The sequence below is a fragment of the Mustela lutreola genome, chromosome 10 (genome assembly GCF_030435805.1).
Source record: "Mustela lutreola isolate mMusLut2 chromosome 10, mMusLut2.pri, whole genome shotgun sequence".
Taxonomy (NCBI): Eukaryota; Metazoa; Chordata; class Mammalia; order Carnivora; family Mustelidae; genus Mustela; species Mustela lutreola.
The window spans coordinates 69,775,429-69,798,198 of NC_081299.1; the positions used below are offsets into that span (position 1 = coordinate 69,775,429).

Sequence of the window (22,770 nt, forward strand, 5' to 3'; positions counted from 1 at the left end):
AGGACATTCTGAAATCTGCCACCACCATTTTCTTTTGCTATTTTCTAAGCTTCTTTATTTTTAATATTCCCACATGCATTTTGGTCCTTTAGTTGCTTTTAGGAACCCTATGTGCTTTTAGAAGTCAGTAGGTTGTTTATTTCCTAGGTTCTCTGGAAATGAATGTTACATATTTTCACTGTTGTTTGTGTATAAAGGAGGAATGATGCTGGTTTAGAATCACACTAGTCATGCAGTTTTAGTCTAGTGAAGTTGATGAATGTTTTCAGATGTGGAAGGCCAAACCGCTAAGATGCTTTGGTTCAACTGTACCATTATTAACAGTCCCATACCTCTCAAAACATCATCCACTGTGTTCTTCAAATCTCATCACAAGAAAAAATATGAATATTAAACAACTCTTTGATTGCTTTTAGTTGAAGCAAAACTAAAATAATTGAAGGGAGGAAATTTCTTGTTGAGATCTTCCATTATACTGTCTTGGAGGAAAACATTCTCTCTTCTCCTTTTCTTTCTGCCATTGTTTTCTTCTTTCAACCAGAAATTAGATTTGCAGAAATATTTTTCTTACCTCCAATTTCTTGGATTATCAATATCCTCTTTTTCTTGTCTATGGATTATTAATTTATTGCTGGTTTTCCCTTTTCTAGGTTAGAATGCTTAAAGCAGTTCTAGCAGGAAAATGCTTACCTTTCTCTCAACCTTCTGGTTTCCTTTGAGGATTTGGTACAACATTGAAATGTGATTGGCAATATCTATTCTCAGGGACCTGCCTCTCTTCTGAAACAAACAATGGGTTAGGCAGTCCTCTGAAGTGTACAGGCACCGCTCCAGGCTATTATTTGGAATAATCTGCTCTGGCGCAGGAACACTCATGCAAGGTGTTGAATGTCTTAAAATATGCGGTGCTACATGAGTGCCTATAGCACCTCAGGGTAAAAACTGAGCCCAGTATAAGAATGAATGATGGAGCCTTTGTGTTTTTCTCAATGTTCAGGCAAGTGTGTTGGCATTTACACATGCCTATGTGATATAGCCTTCAGACGGAGATAAAACTCTTTGATGATTATACATTTCTACTGTACAAAGAATTCATCACCTTGCTAAGACAGTTTGCTTCTAATTGTTACATTGTTTCTTCCCTTCTCACATTATTTTGTTTTATGGGAGAGGTGATTTTTACAAAGCTACATTTGCTTTACATTTAATTTTGCAAATATGCAACCCAACCAAAGGAAATTGCAGCATGCTATCAAGTTTAAAGTGAAAATACACATTAATGTCTAAAGAAGAAAACCGACAAGATTCACTTTGGAGGAGAATCCAATGTCAATGCATTCTTGGGCTGAGTAATTTTTATAACTAGCTTTTATTATTGAATTGAAGGAGTTTGCAAGATTTTCTGATGAAAAATATGACTAATGTGGGAAGTTGTGGGGAATAAGTGCATGAAATGGAGAAAGAAGTAAATATGTATGCAGGAAAGAGGTAAGATAATCAGACTCAAATGAAACATGGAAAGAAACAAGAAAGTCCTTATTCCATACTTCCATACTTCCAGCAAACGTGACATATCAGAGCAGACATAAATTCAGCAACACTGATTGCACATTTAGAACATAAGAGAGTGAAATTGATGGTGTGTATCAGAAAGAAAGAAAGAAAGGGGGGAAGGAAGGAAGGGAGGAGAAAGAATAAAAGAAAGATATTTTTCCATCCTTGAGGAAATGCCAAACTAATGAAGGAGAATTACAGAAATAACCAAACATACTATAAAGTGGGAACAATGTTTTTAAGGAACAAAAATGCAAGGATGTTTTATTTGTGCTCATTAGTATCACAGAATGCTTCTAGATTGTGAGATTTGACTGGAATATTGAAAAGAAATGACCTGCCTACATTTTAATTCCTACTTTTAGCTATTTCTCCCCAAACACTTTCCACTCCAGCTCTTCTGGACTTGTTTCTGCATCTAACTACACTCTCTCTTACCCCAGAGTTTATTTTAGACAAGGTAGGTCATCCATTTATTGAAATATTACTTCTCTACTCTTTTACCGTACACCAGTCTTTCTGAGGATGATTTAGTTAATACATATTTAAAATAGTATTTATATTCAGAACAGTATTTGGCATAGAGGAAGAACTGAATGTTTGCTATTATTACTAATACTATTAAAATCAGTGTTAAATTTATTTCAGTATCGTAGTTATATTTACTCTCAATAGATACATGTATCCAAATTCCTAAGAAGACGTAGAGGAGGGAGCAATCCCAGGGGCAGGTGGGTCGATAGATAGGAAGCAAATTTTAAAAAGAAACTTATAAAGCAAATATAAATAAGAAAATCATAGTAATTAAAGTCTGTAGGTTAGATTCCCTATAACAGGCTTTAAAGATATAGTTATATCACACCACTGTGCTATGATTGATATTTATTTTAGAAATTCAAATTTCTAAAATAAATATCCTTCTGGTCCAGGAGGCCAGACTGTGGATAGTCCAATTGAGAAATGCTTTCTTCCCAATGATAAAAATAAAAACAGTTTCACAATAAAGAATATTAATTTCAATTACCTGGGAACTTGTCCTTATGTGATTTTCTTCATTCCCCCAAAACAGAAAATATATTGCTATCTTTATTACCTAGCTTATCACTTAATGTAAAGCTAGAACAGTTGTAGTTCAAATACAAAGAAGTTTCAATTGAAGAGACTGAATTAAAAAATCCTTGATCTGCTATTTATATTTTTCAAGCTTTGAAGTATACATATGTCATGAGAAGAAATTAATGTGAAATGTTGATAACACAGATTTGAAATATTAAATATAATAGTGAAATAATAGCAAATGATTTTTCATAATTTCTTAGTGCATAGGGATGAACAGGTTTCCACACAACTTACTTTACCTCAGTAAATATGAAATGTAAAAAAGTATGTCATACCGAAAAGTAGCTGATGCTTGATTACAGTACTTAACAAATTTTGTTTTATTTTATTTATCTTTGTTTGAGTGATTCAGCTCATTTATAGAACTTTGGGAAGGAGATAAAGTTGTGTTTGAAATGCAAAGGTATAATTTTTTTAAAGGAAAAGCACTAAATTATCACATTGCCCTGCCTGTAGTTTGGCCAGCCAAAGTATGCAATAATTTATTTTCACAAACATTTAAAATTAACACAATATTTGTTTACTTCATGAGCAAATGTTTAAGTCCTTAGGAGTAGCAGATCTGTGCTAGGCGCTGACGGTTCAGGATTGATAGAACACTATCTACTTTTAGTACACTTAAAATGCAGTGACACTGGAAACTATGCCATAATGAAATCAGGATGGAAGTGGTTGCAGACAAAGACAGATAGACACCAGGAAAGAGAGAGACAGGGGTTTAGGAATACAGAAGAAGGAACTGTTAATGCAGCCTCATAGGACCATTCAAATTCCACTTAGAGTTGAAACTTACACAAGTTCTTTGGTAAGATTTTGTCAAATGAGATATAGAAGTGTAATTCGGGCACAGAAAACCACAGGAGAAAAACATGGAGGCAATCAAAGGGTTTCCTCTTGGTGTTAAACATTCCATGGATTTTTGTGTGCTCCAATATAATTCCTAGGAAAATAAACAATCCAGTGTGACTAAAATATGTACTGGCTGGGGTAGAGAGAAGGAAGAGATTTAAGAGTAGATTTTAAGGACCTTGGATGACTTTATGAGTCTGTGGCAGACAGACTCTAAGACTGCCTTCTGGTACTCAGGCTCTTGTGAAATCCCTTTCCCTTGAGTGTAAACAGGGCCTAGTACTTGCATCTAACCAATAGGATTGGCAAAGGTGATGGGGTGTATAAAATTATGTTACATAAGGGCGCCTGGGTGGCTCAGTGGGTTAAGCCACTGCCTTTGGCTCAGGTCATGATCTCAGAGTCCTGGGGTCGAGACCCACATCGGGCTCTCTGCTCAGCAGGGAGCCTGCTTCCTCCTCTCTCTCTCTCTCTGCCTGCCTCTCTGACTACTTGTGATCTTTCTCTGTCAAATAAATAAATTCTTTAAAAAAAAAATTATGTTACATAAGATTGTAATGTCCAACTTTTTGGAAGATTCCCTTGCTGGCTTTGAGGAAGCAAAGGGTCATATTGAGAACTGGGGCAGCCCCTAGCCAGCAATCAACCAGGAACTGAAAATGATGTCTGGGTAACAGCCTGCAGGAACTGAACGATACCAATAGCTAGGTGAGCCTGGAAATAGGCCTTTCCCCCTTCAAGGTTCAAATCTTGAGGTAGCAGCCCCAGCTTGCAGACTTATGAGACAACACTGAATCAAGGACACAGCTAAGCCATCTCAGCAACGGTTACATAATAAATGTGTGCTGTTTTAAGGTAATAATTTTGTGGCAACATTGTCATGCAACAATGGATAACTGATACAGTGAAGAATTCAGAGCTTGTCTTAAAAGTAATGGCAAGCCAACCTTTAAGGGTTTAAGTGACTTGACATTCCTATTTTAGAACAGAAAATCTAGAAAGCAGTGAGAATGAAGAAGATGGGGAAAACCAATGGGTAAAACAAAGAGATTACTGCAACGGTCTGGGTGAGAGGTTAAGAAGTTATTATACACATATATTTAATTAATAGGCTTATTTTTTTGAGTGGTTTTAAGTTTACAGTAAAATTGAATAGAAAGTACAGAGATTTCCCATAAATGTTCTACCTATACACATACATGCCATCCCCATAATCACCATCCTCAACCAGAGTAATACATTTCTTATAATTAAGGACCCACATAATCATAATCACTCAGAATCCATGGTTATCCTTAGGGCTCCCTCTCAGGGTTAAATATTCCACGGATTTGGGCAAATGTATAATGACATGTGTCTGTCATTACAATTTTGAGGAGTGACAGAATATGCCATCCAAACTATGCCAGTTAGGCCTGGGGATTATTTTAAGTTAAAGACACTTGAAAAACAGCAGATGTAAAAAAGACATTCTTATCTCTCTTTTCTTCTTGAAAATAAGAGATACAAATTCCCATGAGAAAGACAGCCTCTCTGTGCTAGGAGAAAATAAACCATCTTCAATGGGGCAATCAAAGCCAAAAGAATTCTGTAAAAACAAACCTTGTTAAAACAGGCCTTATCTCCCTTAGCTTCCCATATAGTTGAGTTACTATTCCATAATTGCCTCTCTTTGTGCAGCCCAATAATAAAGGCATGTAGTTTTGCCACTTCTTTAAGTCTTCATCATCTTACCAGGACTCCCATGCCATGTACATTTGCATAAATCCATATGCTTTTCTCACGTTAACCTGTTTTATGTTAGTTTAAATCTCGGGCCGGGAAGAAAAAACCCAAAGAGGGCAAAGGTGAAGTTCTGTCTCCCCTACTATATCTATCCTATATTGTACAAAGTACTTTTACTGCCCTAAAAAATCCTCTGTGCTCCATCTATTCATCCCTCCCTCCCCTCTAACTCTTGGCAACCACTGATGTTTTGGCTGGCCTCATAGTTTTTGCCTTTTGCAGAGTGTCATATAGTTAGTGGACATTTCTTTGAAAGATTAAAAATATATTTTTTTCATTCTCTAAATTTTCCCAGATTGTGCTCTCCACCTCAACTCTGCTCACACCGGTGACATGAAATCTACATGACTGGTCTCACCAGCCAGACCACCAGTACCATATATATATATATATATATATATATATATATATATATTTTTTTTTTCGGACCTGAACTCTCATCTGTAGTCCCTTTCCTCATTTTAATATCTCGGAGCCCTTTCCCTTCCAAGGATCTCGGCACTTGAGAAAATGACAACCAGTACAATTAGTAATGGAACCCTCCTCCTGTTAATGTGGAAGAAACAGCAACAATGTCTCCAACACAACTGGGAAGAGCAACAGAAAACAGTGTTTCCAATGGGACATGCCTAAGGTCACACAGAAACTGTTTCTGAGAAGCTCTCTCACTGGTAACAGCCCCAGCCAGTTTAGCTCGTCTCACTTTCTGAACAGATAACTGGGGTGCCCAACTATGGAACAGCCCATCCTCTTGACGGAAGCTTCAGAGCTGGTTCCATTTCCCAAATCCCTCATTAAATCATTTAGCAAAATTCTTTTTTAAAAAATTTTTTATTTTTTTAAAATAAACATAGAATGTATTATTAACCCCAGGGGTACAGGTCTGTGAATCGCCAGTATTCAGCAAAATTCTAAACCCTCCTGAAAGCCCTCGCTGCTCCACTCCTTTCAAGGAGTTTCCCTCCACCGTGTTTTCTCTTGCTGCTGCAAGTTATGTGACCTTCCTTCTGTGGTCCGGTGGGTCCCTTGTGGTCTCTCTTGGGGTTGGTGGACGCCAGCACCTCTGTGAAGCAGGGGCAGGCCCCGGAGGGCGAGGGGCGGATGCTCTAAAGAGACCTGTGCTGAGCCTGCGCTTGAGCTCCTCCCTTGCGCCGCAGCCCTGGTTGCCCTTGCTGCCTCTTCCCTTGTTCCTTTCTGATCAGTTCCTTTCCCGCTCTTGGGGGTCAGCTGGAGTTCGCCTTTCCCGTCCCAAGGACAGGTTTTCCTGGTAGGCTCCTGCAGCAGCACCTTTGAGGGGCTCGTGACTCCGTTTCTCCTCTTGTCCTCTGTTTCTCCTTCTCCGCACGCAGCCCAGGCGTGGAGGAGTCTGTCGCGCATCGCAAGGTCAAGGAAGCCTTGCAGTTTCTCCAGATGGCCGCCTCTGACCGGTAAGCCGGATTGTTCAGTCCCTGTCTTTGGACCGCACTTTGTGATTTCTGTCAGGAACGCGCTTGTCTTTGCAATGAGTCTGGACCCTTTGTGACATCGTAATTAGCGGTGAAATTTGTACATGTGGGAAATCGGATTTGCCAGATTCCCTGTCAGCCGTTCTGAGATCACTGGTCGTGGCAAAGTAAGGGATATGACTGAGTATATCTTACTAGGCCCTAAACATTTTAGGGTGGCTAAAAAGTATTTTGAATATTCCGTTAGAATGCTCATCTGCCCAGCACACGGTAAACTTCTCCAGTTTTTAAGACCTAACGCTTTGCTTAAACCAACTCGATTCAATTTTCACAGCTTTTTGTACAATCCAAAACACTATCTTATAAAAGTATAGCAGTGGATTTTGTATTAAAGTTAGTTTTACATTCACCTGTCTCCCTCTGTAGACTGTGTCTTGCCAGGAGGAACTAGCCTTGCTCATCTTTGGATAACTAGCCCTTAGTACAGAGGTCAACACAAATGGGTTCTTGTTAGGCTGAACTTTTCAAAAGCACTTAAGATAGAATATGCAACTTCCTAGTAAGTGTGTTACTTATACTAGGCAATTAAAATAGTATGTCAGATTATACCTTCATAGAGACTGAGACTTTCTAATTGGCTAAATCACTAAGGGGGGGAAGCTGGCTATGGTTTGACTGGTTATAAAATGCCTTTAAAGATGTGTCTACTTCCACACAAAAGATAGTTCCTCGCAAAAGAAATTTAATTCTGTCTAGCAGATGCACACATCCTAAACGATTGGTCTGAGAAATGGGCAACAGTGTTAAGTTCCTTTCACTATACCTCTGAGCTCTTTAATAACATCAATCGTTTTAAGGAGTTGATCCTCCTAACTACCTCAGAACTCAAATGTGCGTTATCAGTAAGTATTTGCTAAAGGAATGAAAGATACTGAATGATGGCTTTCCCCCACCTTCACCTATTAATATCTATATTTGGTGTACCCCAGAGCAATAAATTATAAGACTGGTAAATTATTTTATTAGCATAATATAATGTTTGCCATGCTGTTGTATCATAATATAATATATTTTGGACAGACACTGTTGATTCTTGATGTATGTTAATTCATTTATTTCTTAGCAGTCCTGGACGTGGGCACTGCTCTCATCCTCATTTAAAGATGAGGAGAATAAGGCACAGAAAGATTGAATGACTTTTCCCAGGTCATATGGTTGGTAAGTTTGATAGTTTGGCTCCAGCATGCACATATATTAATTTTACCCTATTTCCACTCTTCCTATGCTATATATCAGATGTCTTTGAAATAATATAAAGATGTCCTCAGTGGTGAGATTTTCAGAGAAGACCTTTCCTTAAATAAAGGAGGAAAGAAGTTGTACTGAGTATTCTGGATGATTTGGAACATTTTTAGGAAACAACCCATGTCTTACCTCAATGACAACTGTGATTGCACCTATTTTAGCTTACTTATAAACAACTGTAATTTTCCCCCCTCATTATAAAGTCCTCAACTGTATAAACTGAGGATTTTTCTCAGTCTTTGCAGGAAATCTGGATGAATAAAGCTATAGACTCTTTCAAATAAGATACTTACCTTACGTAGGAGCAATTTAAACTGTCCTTTGGAAGGTTTATAGCAATTTAAATGAAGTGCTCTCTCGTATTATCCATGGAATCACTTCCTTTATACATTAGTGGACTTAATTTAGGGTTGTCATGACATTTATTGAAAAAAATAAAATCGAACCTATCTTTAGTTGTGAAAACTACATCAGTAAGAAACCAAAGCCACTGCCAAAAAAATAACAACCTTCTACTAAACCACTCCTTCAAAGAGTATCTGCATCTTTGTTTTTTCATGATATTGTAAGTTTTGTAACTTTTGGGAGGAATTTAGTAGTCAACCACTTTACATAGCATCAGTATGCTAGGACATCAAAAGGAAAATGGATAAATATCAGGCTTTATTTCCAACCGGAAAATTATTGTGCACAACTATTCATAGTTCAAACATTTTCAAAAGCAATATTTAATATTTAAAGAAAAATTCTAGTCAAGGTACTGCAGGTTTTCTCATGCATTATTTACCATTAGGAAACATGAAGAACTAGAGTATAAAAAATATGAAAATGGGAAAAGACTCCCTACCTCAAAAAAGGTTTTGTTTTGATAATGTCCTGGTAGATGATAAGATGCTGAAATACATAGACTAATGTATCAAAATAAGTCTTCATTATAATCTAAACAAATGAAGTTTCATGCCTCCGCATAGTTAAGATATAGTCTTGGCACTTAAACTCATTATTGAGGTCAGAATCTAACATATGAAATCTAGCCTTGCATTGTGAAGTGGCAAATTACGGCAATTTCCTCAGGTAATTCAAAGCAGTGGGACCCACTCTCTCTTTTGTTTTTCAGGAAAGTACTAAACAGCAAATAAATTCTGTGTTTCTTATGGGGTCAGTGATAGAACTGCAAATGAAGCCAAGGCTCAGAATAAGTTCTAGAAGGAACATTGTTTCTATATTACTCGCAATGATTATAAAAACCAATTTTTATTTGAAACACTTTTGCATTGTAGGTTTGCAAAATGATGTTTTCTAAACCCAACTGGCAATAGTCTTAAAATGGAGTCAAAAGCTATACAAACAATTGCATATAGTATGAAGATAGGTAATTTATGTTCCTAAGCATCTCGTTTATATAACTTACCCATCATATTCCAGATCCATCACTTCTGTTTTGCTTGAGATTATAACATTTTTAACTTGTCATTTTTGCTTCCTGCATTTTCAATAACACATCATTAACTCTGGAATTTAATGTGAAATCCGTCTTTGTTCTTCCTTCCCGACTCATAAAGACTATATGAGAGATACACAGTAAACCTGGGCCATTTTCTCTCTTTGTCTCTCTCTATCTCTCCTTCTGTTTCTCAAAAGAAATACTTAAAGCTGCCGTTTCGGGAATCAGCATCAAACACCTCCTCTCCCCTCCCCTGTCAGGGGCTTACATGATAGGATATCCTCTGAAAATATGCTGTGAATGTTTTATGAGTGTGCTGTTACTTAACCAGGAAGTCTGGAAGAAGGAGAATGACCTAACCTGCCACATTTTCTTTATGAGAACATCTTCCTTGTGATCTATGGCTTCATGAAGTAGGCATAGAGTTTCAAAGTTGCCCTTGAATCCCAGGTCAAGAAATGCCACCAACACATATTCTTTCCTGTCACACATTTCAATGAACTTGTAGTTTCCCAAGCCAATGTCGTTACTTTGAATTTGATTTGTGAGCATTCCACAAAAAGGTATATATGGCCATATAAGATAAACAGAAGAACCTGACTTTGATTTCCATTCTTATATTTGAATTCCTGAGTGGATGCCTCACATGGCCCATGTTGATCTGTATCTTCTTCTTTTATTCCTCCCTCTCTCCCTCTTTCCCTTCCTTCCTTCTTTCCCTCCTCGTTTTCATTATTTCTTTCAGATGATAAAGACAAGAAGAAAAATGACTAGAGAAGCTAGTTAGAAATGATCCTGAAACTTTGATAGAGGACAAAAACAAAAACAAATGCTCCTCCTCCAAACACCCATTTTTCTCTTAAGAACCTCTGGGGAACTAGTTAAAATGGTTGCTAGGCAGCCTGTTCTTCATCTCATGATGGGTTAGAACTATATTCATGTTTACTGAGATACTCTGGCAAAATTCTAAAATGACTAGCCTTTTATTTTATAGCTCCAATTTAATTAATAGCTAACATTTTAGGCATATTTATAGTAATTGAATATATGGAAATATATTCTATGAGTTAGATATGCTTCTAGAGTTCCATCACTTTTTTAGCAAGTTGTTTTTTATTTTTTTAATCTCCATATTTTACTGTCTTGGAGTTTTCTTGGAAATTGTATACATCTCCATATTTTACTGTCTTGGAGTTTTCTTGGAAATTGTATACACCAATCTACTCACGAAATATCTGGTCTATTTTATCATTCTACAAAAAGAGCTATATTTTCCACCACTTCCCTTGAGAGACTTTACCTGAATCTATTAGCAATGAGATTGTCAAAGAAATTTTATTAAGAACTAGAAAGATAGATAAATGGTATATTATGCATTCATGCACACACATACACATACATAATTGTGAATACACATGCTAATTTTCATAAAAAGTCATGCACATGTATGACTTCTATTTCTGGTTTTAACTGCATTAACTATGATAAAAGTATCTTTTCTTTATAGTCTATAGATCTCTATATATTTTTATCTTTTTTCATTTTGGGGAGATCTAAAGTACTTTAAAGATTTCTTTGTTTATCTCTATGTTGTGTTATTTATTTTTATTGCTTTTCTCTTGAATATTTATTTCAGATATTCACATAAGTAAAATAGCCCACATATAGTCTCCATAAGAAATGGGGAACCAAGGGAGTGACAGGTTGTTATCTAAGTCATGCTGCTGAAGGAATATCATATTTCTGGCCCAGGTTCGTCTACATCCTTGCCATTGGTCTCCTTTTTCTTCGTGACTCATTGTGAATTCATCTGTAACACTCTGTCATCTATTAGTCTTTCAGTTCTTACTATGTTCCAAAGCTAGTACATAAGTTGAATTCCATATTCCCAGACCAGGGTTTCTTAACCTATAGTGAATGCACTATAGGTTAGTGCCCATCTATATCTGCCCCAACTTTTTATTTCATGGTCCTTTTTTCAGTTTTGCTTTGTTTTATTTATTTATTTATTTATTTATTTGATTTTATTTTCTGAGAATATTGACTGTGTGTTCCACCAGGTTTTTAAGGAGACTCTAAGAATACTAAGAAAGTTTATCCAAGATAGCAATTAAGATCTTTGTAATAACCCTACGTGATTGTAGACACTCCTTCACTTTCTCTGATGTTTATTTCATTTTTATTTTATTGTACTGTACTGTATTGCACTGTATTTTATTTTATTTTTATATTTTTTGGTTTTCCCAAGGAGTTTATTTAGTCAGACCTGGGGACAGGAAGGCTCTACATCTAAAGGAAGGTGTTGGGTCTCTTGGTGGTGAAGTGTCCCTTGTGCTGGCAACACAGGACCCAGCAGGGCAGCAGGAACTTGATCTTGGAATTGAGACTGCTTAACTGCCAGAAGGCAGCACTTTCTGGCTGCAGTCTCCTCCACCTTCATGATTTGGATCTGGTGTGCCCGGGTTTGTGTTCTGGGCACACATCTGCAGTGGTTAGGTCCTGTTACTCCTGGTACGTGTTTTGGGTGCTCCTTCAGGGTCATAGAGCAGTCAGATGCCAAAGTTCTTCACTACAAGGGGGATTTTTTTGAACAACTGTCCAAAGTAGACAATTTCCCCTGAAGACTTCCTCAGATCTAAAAGTGAAAAGCAAGGTACCAGAAACAGGACTTGGTGACATCATGATTAGGTACAAGGATTGCATGTGATCCGGGGTGGACTGTGGCACTTGGGCTGACGACAGGCAGTACCCTCCCATTTTGTACTCTGACAGTGTCCCTGAGGCCTTCGTGGCACCCTCTCTGCTCTTGCTACCACCCAAGAAAGGTAGTTTTTTGTCATTTTAGTTGAACTTACTTCATCTCTCCATTAATGCTGATAGGTCAGATCTTGAAAATTCGGAATCCCTAGATAACAAAGTACTTAATAAAAGGGGTAGCCAGTGGGTGTGGATGGTCTTCTCAGCAGCCTTAACAAACTGTGTGACATTGGATGAGTCATTTAATCTTGATGTTCCTCAGCTACTTTGTCTTGAAATGGTAATGCTAGTAGTTACTTTACTTCCTTTGTAGGATTACTATGAGGATAAAGTCGAATAAGTAAAAAGCTAAAACATGTATATGCAATTCATATATCTATATCTACATAGATATAGATATAGATATGGATGTATATGAAACATCCGAACCCTGAGTGTAAATAAGGCAAGTATTTGCTTTCCACTACAGTGGTCCATCAACAAATTTGTTGGCCAACATTCTGATATTGAATATTCACATACAATATAGTAGTTCCATTTAATCTGAGGGAAGAGTATTTAAGCCTTCCCAACACAGGACTTCCCCTTCTGCTCTTTAAGTATTTTCCTAGGTGTATGGAAAGCTATATGTTAGGGTAGTGAAAAAGGTAATCAGATGAATTTAAGCTTTTATCTCTATCTTACCATTTACTAGATCTGGGTCCTTGGGAAGTTAGTCCTTTATGAATGTCAGTGTTCTTTATACCTTTGAAGAAATCAACTATAGATTTATTTTCCTAACATCAGTTTTGTGCTTGTATAAGTCTTTTGATTTTTTCCCCCCACTACCTACTTTTTAAAGTCTAATTATAGTGTTGTCTTGAATTTACTGGTGTTTTATCACTTCCTCTAGGATCATCTGTGAATGCTATAAAAATGTTATTAGCCTATTCCTATAGCAGAGAGAAATTCTTGAGGATCTGCCGAAACTTCTGAAGATAAATTTTTTTTTCTTAGCTCTGTTTATTAATACCTCAAGTTTTAAACTACCCTTCTTGAAGTAAAGCAAAAATACCCTGTAAAGACTATATCTAAGCTCAAAGTGAAGAAAAGCTAGATCATCACAATTTTGGCCCTTTTTTCCTGTTTTCTTGTTTAACAAACAATTATTCTTTGGGTAACTTGAATCCATTTAAACACAAAAATTTAATTTTAGATTAATTTGTTTCTAATACCTTTTTAAGTGATCCTGAAACATATATTTTTCTAGAATTTTCAAGGAATATCATCATGTAAATGACTTCAGTTTCTCTTGTAAAATATATCTATGAAACAAATAAGAAATGACTTTGGCTAAGTTATCCTGAGAGTAAAGGTAAAATACAAAGATTTGTTAAATTTAAAAGTAAAGGAATTAAGAGGATAGCTAGCAGATATGTCTTTGTTCCTTCCTTCCCTTCTTTCCTTTCTTCCTGTATTATTTAACTATAATGTTAATAACATCTGCAATTTACTTGCAGTGGATTCAGGATAAAGAGAGAGGAAAATATGCAAAAATGGAAAATGTTAACAATTAGTGGAAATTCACATTTATTGTACTACTCTCACTTTTTCCATAGGTTTGACATTTTTGAAGATATAAATTAAAAATGTGTATATATATTTAGCTCCTAAAATATATCAGGTACTTTCCTAGATACTGGGATAATTCAGTATTGGACCAAAAAACAAAGTCCTTGCCCCCTGGAGCTTATGATATTATGCAAGTAACAACCATTAAGCCAGTAGTTACACATTTTTTTTAATGATTTGTATTAACATATGATGTATTATTTGCCCCAGGGGTACAGGTCTGTGAATCATCAGACTTACACATTTCACAGCACTCACCATATGACATACCCTCCCCAATGTCCATAACCCAACCACCCTCTCCCTACCTCCCCATTTCCTGGCAACCCTCAGTTTGTTTTGTGAGATTAAGAGTCTCTTATGATTTGTCTCCCTCCCGATCCTACCTTGCTTCATTTTATTTTCCTTCCCTACCCCCAAACCTGCTACTCTGCCTTTCAAATTCCTCATATCAGGGAGATCATATGACCATTGTCTTTCTCTAATTGACTTATTTCACTCAGCATCATACCCTCTAGTTCCATCCACATCAGTGCAAATGGCAAGATTTCATTTCTTTTGATGGCTGCATAGTATTCCTGTATGTATGTATGTATGTGTGTGTGTGTGTGTGTGTGTATATATATATCTATATAGATATATATATATATATCACATCTTCTTTACCCATTCATCTAGTTACACAATTCTTAAAATCAGTGTTGGTAAGTAAGATGAGTGAACCTGATGTTTATGTAGGATGCGTCTGACTCCTTGCATCTACTGGTCCAGCCTAGCATTGGAAACCTGGACTGGGTGATTGTTTAGCTTCAGAGCCTTCATATAGGACCAAGTCACTGGTCTCAAATCAAGAAAATTAAATGCTATATCTGGGCTTTTATCTTATGTTCTTCCCAACCTTTTAGTCCCCGCTTCACCTTGCAATCCATGGGATCTATAGCCTACTTCTTTTTATATATATATAATATATATATTATAAATATATAATTATATATTATATTATTTATATTATATATTTATATTTTCATATTTCTGAATGAAATATAATATATTTGAATGAAATATATGAAATATACATTTTCATAATATTTATATTATATATTATATATAATTATATATTATATTATATATTATATATAAAATTTATATATAAATTATTTATATATATATAAATAATTTCAAACACTACTCATGATATAAGGATAAGATGTAGGGAAATGATCTCTTGAACTCTGAACTCTGCCAAGTTTTAGATTCTGAGCAGAAACTTTTCTTGGAGTCATACGATTAATAGACTACGAATGGATGCATTGCATATAGTTTCAGGGACATTCCTCTGACAGGAAGCTGCTTGCTTTCAACTTCCTTTTCCCAAAGACTGGATTGGGGGGGTGGTTAAGAGCCAGCTTTCACTATTCCAACAACCATGTGCATGACCTTGTAGAGTAGTCACCTCTCAGGCCTGGATCATGCCCCTAGTCCTGTCCTATTACTTAAGAAGAAAATAAAATTAACTCTGGTTTGAACTGCCCTGATTTTAGGTTTCTTTTCTTTCCTTTTATTTATTTACTTTTTAAGGTTGCTTTTTTTGGAGTCAGTTTGGCCTGTACTCTAACTAATGCACACCCTAACTAAAAATCCAGGAGTCATAATTGAGTTTTCCTTCTTTGTGCCTCATTTTTTCTTTCCTCCTAATCCTCCTTGACCCTTGTTCTAACTATTGAAGTAGTCAAAAGTAGACTTGGTCTCTGAACCTTCCAACTCCCTCATCTCTTCCTTATTCTTCCTTTATCTTTCTGAAGCCCAAGCTGCATATTTGTATTACTTGTACTCCTCAAGGATATTAGGTCCTTTCCCTGTTTGTGTTTTTAAGTGCTGCATGTTTTGGCTTTACCTCCTATGTCATGCCCAGGTGGTTCTGAGAGAGGACAACCTCTCCCAACTTCTTCATTTACTGAAAGTCTCATAATTTCTGAAATTCTAATAAGGCTGGCTTTACTTTCACCTATTATGTGAAAATCTTTTCTCAGTTCCTCAGATTCAACTCATAGTTCTTGTACTATTTATACAAAACTTTGCTTTTACCTCTTTCAGAGTGTTTTATTCAGCCAAATATTATAATTTCTTTAATATATACCTATCTCTACCACTGGAATATAAACTCCATGAGAATATGCACTGTATTTTATTTTTCTGTATCATTTTCATTGCTATCACCCACAGAAACTTGCATATTTCTCCATACATCAGACGTAACAAAAAATATTTATTGAGTTTACTGACTTAAGGAAGGTTAAACTCCCCAATTCCTTCCTGAATTAGAATGATCCTTGCTGGAAGCCAAGAGACTCACAGAGAAAGCTTATAAGAGAAAGGAAATCAGAGAGAGGGGAGGATTTTATACCCTTCCTCAAACTGGGTGTTTTAGTTTATTTACTTTAAGCAAGACATGATTTCCATTTTCTAAAGGGAAAAATCCTGACTATATTATAAGAAAACGATAAGACTTTCTGGACATGAAAGAATTCTTACAAATAACTTTTGGATGAGTTAAGTGTAAAAGAATCAGAAACATACAAATTAAATTTCCCTTGAGAGACATAAGGCTTAAAAATAAAGAAGAAACATCTTTGAAATAATAAAGAGCTCAAAACTTTGAGAAAAGATTTTAGAAAATAAAATACTAAAGTTTAATAATATGGTAAAATTGAACTATAATGGCCCATTTTTCAGTATTTTTACTCCCTACTAACTTCCCCCAAATATGGACGTTTTCTAAATGACAGTCTCTTTTAGAATCATGGTTGGACTTAAGGGTCTCAATTATCTGTGCTGTGAAGTGTGTAAACCTGGTGATTCACGACCTGTACCCCTGGGGATAAAAATATATGTTTATAAAAAATAAAAAAATTAAAAAAAAATGGTAAGGAGAACTTTTATTTAATAAGGCCTTACAATGCAATAAGTGTATTCCCAAAAATATCTCAATTTATCTGAACAACCATCCACATTTTCCAGATGTCACTGTTTTTCTTGAGTCTCCAGTCCACGCTCTTGACTGCATCATATGCTGCTCTAGCATGACCTGCGAATCTTGCAACTTCTTCTAACTTCACAGATTATTATGGGGTAAAGGAATTTGTTATCTACCCTGAAAGTCTCACCATAACTTTGGGAAAAAGAAATAATACCGGCCTCATTTCTGAATTTGCTTATAACATTAATTTCAAATATATTTTGATAAATTGTGATTAGTTGGCCAGTGTGTGATATTAATAGTAACAACCAGGTAGAGAGCATACTTTCTCATGTCAGGTGTTTTGCTAGGTATTTTAAACACCTAACCTAATTCTCCCAACAGCCACATAGAGAAGTTAATGTTATTCCCAGTCCACAAACAGAGAAATGAAAACTCTGAATGAGTAAGTGAAAAGCTCCTAGGAACACAACTAGTAGAGGTAGGGGTTTAATCCATATCTGTCTAGTTCAACACCTTATACTCTTTACTACAATTATTTTATTTTTAAAGATTTTGGTTATTTATTTGACAAACAGATCACAAGTAGGCAGAGAGGCAGAGAGAGAGGAGGAATCAGGCTCCCCGCTGAGCAGAGATTCCCAACTCAGGGCTCGATCCCAGGACCCTGAGATCATGACCTGAGCCAAAGGCAGAGGCCTTAACCCACTGAGCCACCCAGGTGCCCCATTTTTATATTGTTTTTGCTTTGAAAGCTTTAAGCCATTAATAATAAAAATAGTACCATGATCATGAGCTTTATGCATATCAAATTGGAATAGTATACAAAATTAAATTATCAAGAGCAATTATTTTCTCTTGGGAAAATTTGTTCATGCAGGTTTGTAATTTTGTAAGATTAAAACCACATCAAACTATAGCTCAAAAATTCTTATAGGTTTATATATTAGCACTGCAATAAAATGAGCAGGAAAGCTACCCATCTATTGCTTTGTTTTACTTCTTATCCTGACAAATGGAAGCCTTATCTACAGACAGGAACTCTCTGGTGATATTTAGCTACTTTATCTTGGTTAATCCATGCGATGGAGTGAGATTTGTTAAGTAAGCAATAACACACGACACGATGCACATTGCACTGTAATGAAGCCATGCTTGAGCTTTTTGGTGATGCATTAACATCTTATTCTGTTAGATGCTGTCATTCTTTAAAAAGTACTCTGGTATTAGCCATTCATGTCTTCATACCCTCCACCACTGAAAATAAAGAGAATGGGATGTAGGGTGAGAACATGGTTTTTTATTCCCACTTTCTATCAACTTTTAATAGTTTGACTTGGCAATATAGTCGGGTCAAAAATCAAAATAGTACAAAAAGATGGCCAGGGAAAGGCTTCACTCTCTCCTACCTTTCCCACCGTGATCCTTATCGCCAGAACAGGTAATCATTCCTGCTAGCTTCTTCAGTTTATCGTTTAGAGATCTTCTACGCCCATGCAAACAAATGAAAACATATATTCTCATTTTCTCTTTCTTCACTGTGTGGCCGCATACTATCCACACGGTCCTGCCCTTCGCTTTTTCACATGATTTCACGCCTTGGAGATCTTTACAAATATTCTGGCTGTTTCATAGTATTGCGTTATTTAGAGTCAGTACTTATTTAACCAAAAGTTTCTATATGAGCTAGGAAAACATCTGGGTAAGGAGAAAGCATATACAAAAGAATATAATACCTCCCAAACGTGCTTGCCTCTGTCTTCTATCCCGTTTGTGTTAGGGGCCATTAGGCCCTAGCCCCCATTAGTGGCCAGGTGTCCTGTGATTAAATCTGGCTAAAAATATAGGATCAGAAGGGACACGTGTCATCTCCAGAGGCAGTGAAAAACTCACCTGTGATCTTGATTCTCTCTGCCAGTATGCAGTGAACAAGAAACTGCTTGTCCCTGACATGACAGCTACGAAGATGTGGGCTTTGACCACTTCACATGCTTGAGCCAATTGGGCTGCAGACTCTCTACCAACCTGCAGTGGGCATGTGTTGTTTCGTTATGATTTGGGGCTTATTTTGATATCCTATGGAATCATGCATCTCAGACTGGAGGAAACTTTGATAATGTTTAATGGCCAAGTCCTTAGGATGTGCAGGTTTTGTTTTTGGTTTTTTTTTTCCTGGAGAGTCATTAGTAACCATTAGGTTCCTAAAAGCAGTCCAGAGCCTGGAATAATTTTAACATTATTCATCTGGCTACACCTCTCATTTGTGGACAATAACAATGAGTGCCAAAGAGACAGGGTTATTGCTTGCGAGGCTCTGGCTAGATTGTAGATGTCCTTTCTCTCCGTTCTGCCCACGCTTCATCATGGCCCACTCCTGGAGAGTTCAGTGGCAGTCTAGAATAGGCCAATGGCATTAAACACACAGCCCCGGATAGAGCTAGCTTCATCAACATATATATCCTGTTAGTAGTGATGCGCGGCCACACAGCCATTCTGTCTTATGTACTTGACTACATATAACTGGTTCATAGTCTTCTTCATTTCATCTCTTCAAATTCTCAAGCCAAAAATTAAGGAGGTAGTCCTGATCTGTCACTTTAGCCAAATCACCAAACCACCAAAAATTAATTTCATTAGTCTTTCTTTCAGAATATATATTCTGAATCTATATGTGTAATTTTGAAATATACCCAAACTGTTTAGCACCAGGCTCGTCACTGCTGTCACAATGCATGGGCCTCCCTTAGGTGATGCTGACAGCTTCTTCTCTCCCCACTTCCATTCATAACACCCTCTGAACTTTTGTGAGGAAAGCTAAATTTCCTTTTTGAAAAGTAAATCTGAATGTCTTAATGGCTTCTTACTACATTGAGGAAAAAAAAAATATTTTAAAGCATAGCCTATCTAGGGGAGGAAACCTTTTCATTCTTCCAGTTCAGGTTCTTTAGCTGGTCTAGTAATTTAATTGACATAAGACAGGCGAACAGAACAAAAACAAACAATTTCATACATATGGAAGCTTACAAAAATATGAGACCTAAAGAAGTGACCGAAGTATGCCTTTTAGATAAAGGAATAATAAATTTTTGAAGAATTGACAAGACAAAGAAGTTGGGCTTAGGTTAGCAAGTTAATGAAGAAGTAACAAGGTTTGTTTACACAGCCTTCTCAGCCCTGAATTCCCTAGTCTGGGGATAAGGATGCATTCTACCCTCCAGGTGGAAATTTATTTCCTGCTTTCAGAGAGAGAGGAGAGTCCCAGTGTTCTTGCACAGGCCATTTCTTAAGCAACTTTAATTCAAAATAATCAACAAGTCAAGGTGGCATATTTGGGGCAACCTTCCCTGAACCCCATCATTATACGGCTCTTCCCAATGGACCCCCAGCTGTGTGACTGGTTTCATCAGTGGAAGATGCTTCACAGACACTTGCAGGGATAAATATTCCTTATTCTGGTATCTCCTCAAAGGTCATCACCAGGAGGGTCCTGCCCTGACCACTCCTTGCCTCTACCACTCTCTATGCATTCATTTTATAGACATTAACATTTGATTTAAAAAATATGCTTATTTATTTATGGTCTGTCTGTCTTCATCTACATTGTAGGCACCATGAGGTTGGGGAATCTCATCTTTTTTTTTTTTTCTTTCTTTCTTTCTTTTTTTTTTGCTCAAAATTGGGTCACAGTACCTAGAACACCAGTTGGCATCCATTAGTACTTAATATTAATTAAATCAGTCAATCAGTGTTCATTCTCCAACTCTTATCTGAGCTGTTGCTTTGGTAAGAATTCTCTTCCTTTTTCTTCTGTCATCTGAGCACTGCCCATCTTTCAGGGATACACTTCTATGATTCAGCCACCTCTTGCCTCTCCTTTTCTATTTCTTTTTCTGACCCTTACAACAGTGGCAACTACGAAACAGGCCTTTTGATCTTGACAGGAGAGAGAGTGTCATGTGAGAAAACATTCTGCCCTGGGATTTTAAAGACTCACCTCATATCTGCTTTGGGTTCTAGTACTATTGGGGTATGATCTTGGATAACTCATTTAACATCTCTGAATCTCAGTTTTATAATCTGTGAAATGAAAACTATAAAAAAGGATTCCAATGATGATAGGCTCCCTCGGAGCTGCCTCCCCACTGTGCTGAGTCTGTATTCATTTAATACACACAGATTAAAGGACATGGTTCATGTTTATGGATACCTGAAAACACAGTGTTAATGTAAAAGATCACCATCATCATTGTCATCATCATCGTCATCATCATCATTATTTGTTGTGTGAAGCTCTAGTTCACCTCCCTGATTGAATTTTCTGGGTGTTTCCTATCAGCAATAGTAACAGTGTCAATAAGGAAACCCAGGAATGAGCCCTTCAAGCTTTATGGCATTTGTTCCAAGAATATTATAAGGATATTATGAGGCCTCTTATGAAGTTAAAAACATTATTGCTTGTTTTATAACTATGTTTTATGTAAAGTAGGAATTTTCTTTTTATACCATAGAAAATATGGTGTCTTTTAGCAAGAATGGAATTACAAGGGCACCAAAATTTTATGTCTTTCATCAAATTTTCACCAATTGGTGTTAGCAGATAACTTCCCTAGTTGTAGAAACCTTGTTTTCCTTCCTTTAATTAATTGGCTACTGACTACAATGAAATGAGCTGCTTTATACACACACACACACACACAGACTCTTTTTCACCTGAGCCAATTCTGTAATAACCCTCAGCAGCATCATATCAATGTCTGTTATCTAAGTGTGTGTATCATGCTTATACAGCAGACTGCCAAAGAACCTCTTCAAATGCATCTTGCACAACTAAGCAGTGAAAACTTGCTCATGCACTCCAAATCAGACTGTGTAAGAGCAGTAAATTGTTTCCTTGGTGGTTTTGACAACATCGCCTCTGAACATAATTGAATGTCATTCGTTTATATGTTTGCAAATAAGGTCCCAGTGACATTGCACCTGGGAATGTGTACACTTGGTCGTCTGTTTATGACAGAGGAGCCAGACATATGGCCTGTGGCCTCGGTTTGGCCCCAGAGCTGTTGCCAAGTCCTCCTACCAGTTTGCAGCCAGTCTGCCCCATCACTGTGAATCAGCTCTGTCAGAAGCAGTGCTTCCATCAATAAATGAGCAGAAATGCAGCTTCCCCAACTGCCAACTCACGGGGCCTCCCGGCTCTGAGATGGCAAGAGTCCTTGATATGTGCAAGAGAATGTCACATGTTATGCAAATGAAAGAAGAATGATGAGGGAAGGAGAAAGAGAAATGCGATGACAACTAAACAGACAGATCTAGAAAAAGAGAGAGAAAAAAAAAGAAAAGATCCAACTGCATGAAAGTCCCGAAGTGTGAATTTTAGACGAGATCGGGCGCGTTCAGGGTGGTATGGCCGTAGACCCGAAGTGTGAATTTTAATACCTATTCTACTCTAAAACATTCCTGGGATAGTGGGCAAATCTCTTTTACCCCACGGATCTCAATTTCCTCTTCTGTAAAGTAAGAGAGTTGGACTAGTTTTTCAACTTTTTTTTTTTTTTTTACCATGAAATATTTTAATTTTGTCAGATTTCAAATTGTAAAAAATTTTGTTGTAAGTAAACTGTATTTATTAATTTTTCCCAACTATTATTAAGTGAATTTAGAATCAGACTCATTGGGTTGGTATCGTTTCAGGAAAAAAAAAAGTGCATAGTGACTCTCTATACATAGAAATCCTTGGATTACGGAAAATCCCTTAGACCTATAAACGTTCCATGGATTGTTGCTCTTCTTGAGAACATATCTTTTTAGGTTTTTCTTTCAATAGATATTCAGTAAACACTGTGCTAGGCACTGGCAATGTTAGTACTGAATAACAAAAACCTTTCCTTTTTTTGTTTGTTTGTTTTTAAGGTTTTACTTTTTTT

At 36.7% G+C, this 22,770-nt stretch overlaps 1 pseudogene; it reads right to left on the minus strand.

Annotated features, from left to right (window-relative positions):
• Positions 1–11,790: 11,790 nt before the first annotated feature.
• Positions 11,791–20,845, minus strand: LOC131810523 (large ribosomal subunit protein eL20-like; annotated as a pseudogene).
• Between the last annotated feature and the right edge of the window lie 1,925 nt (positions 20,846–22,770).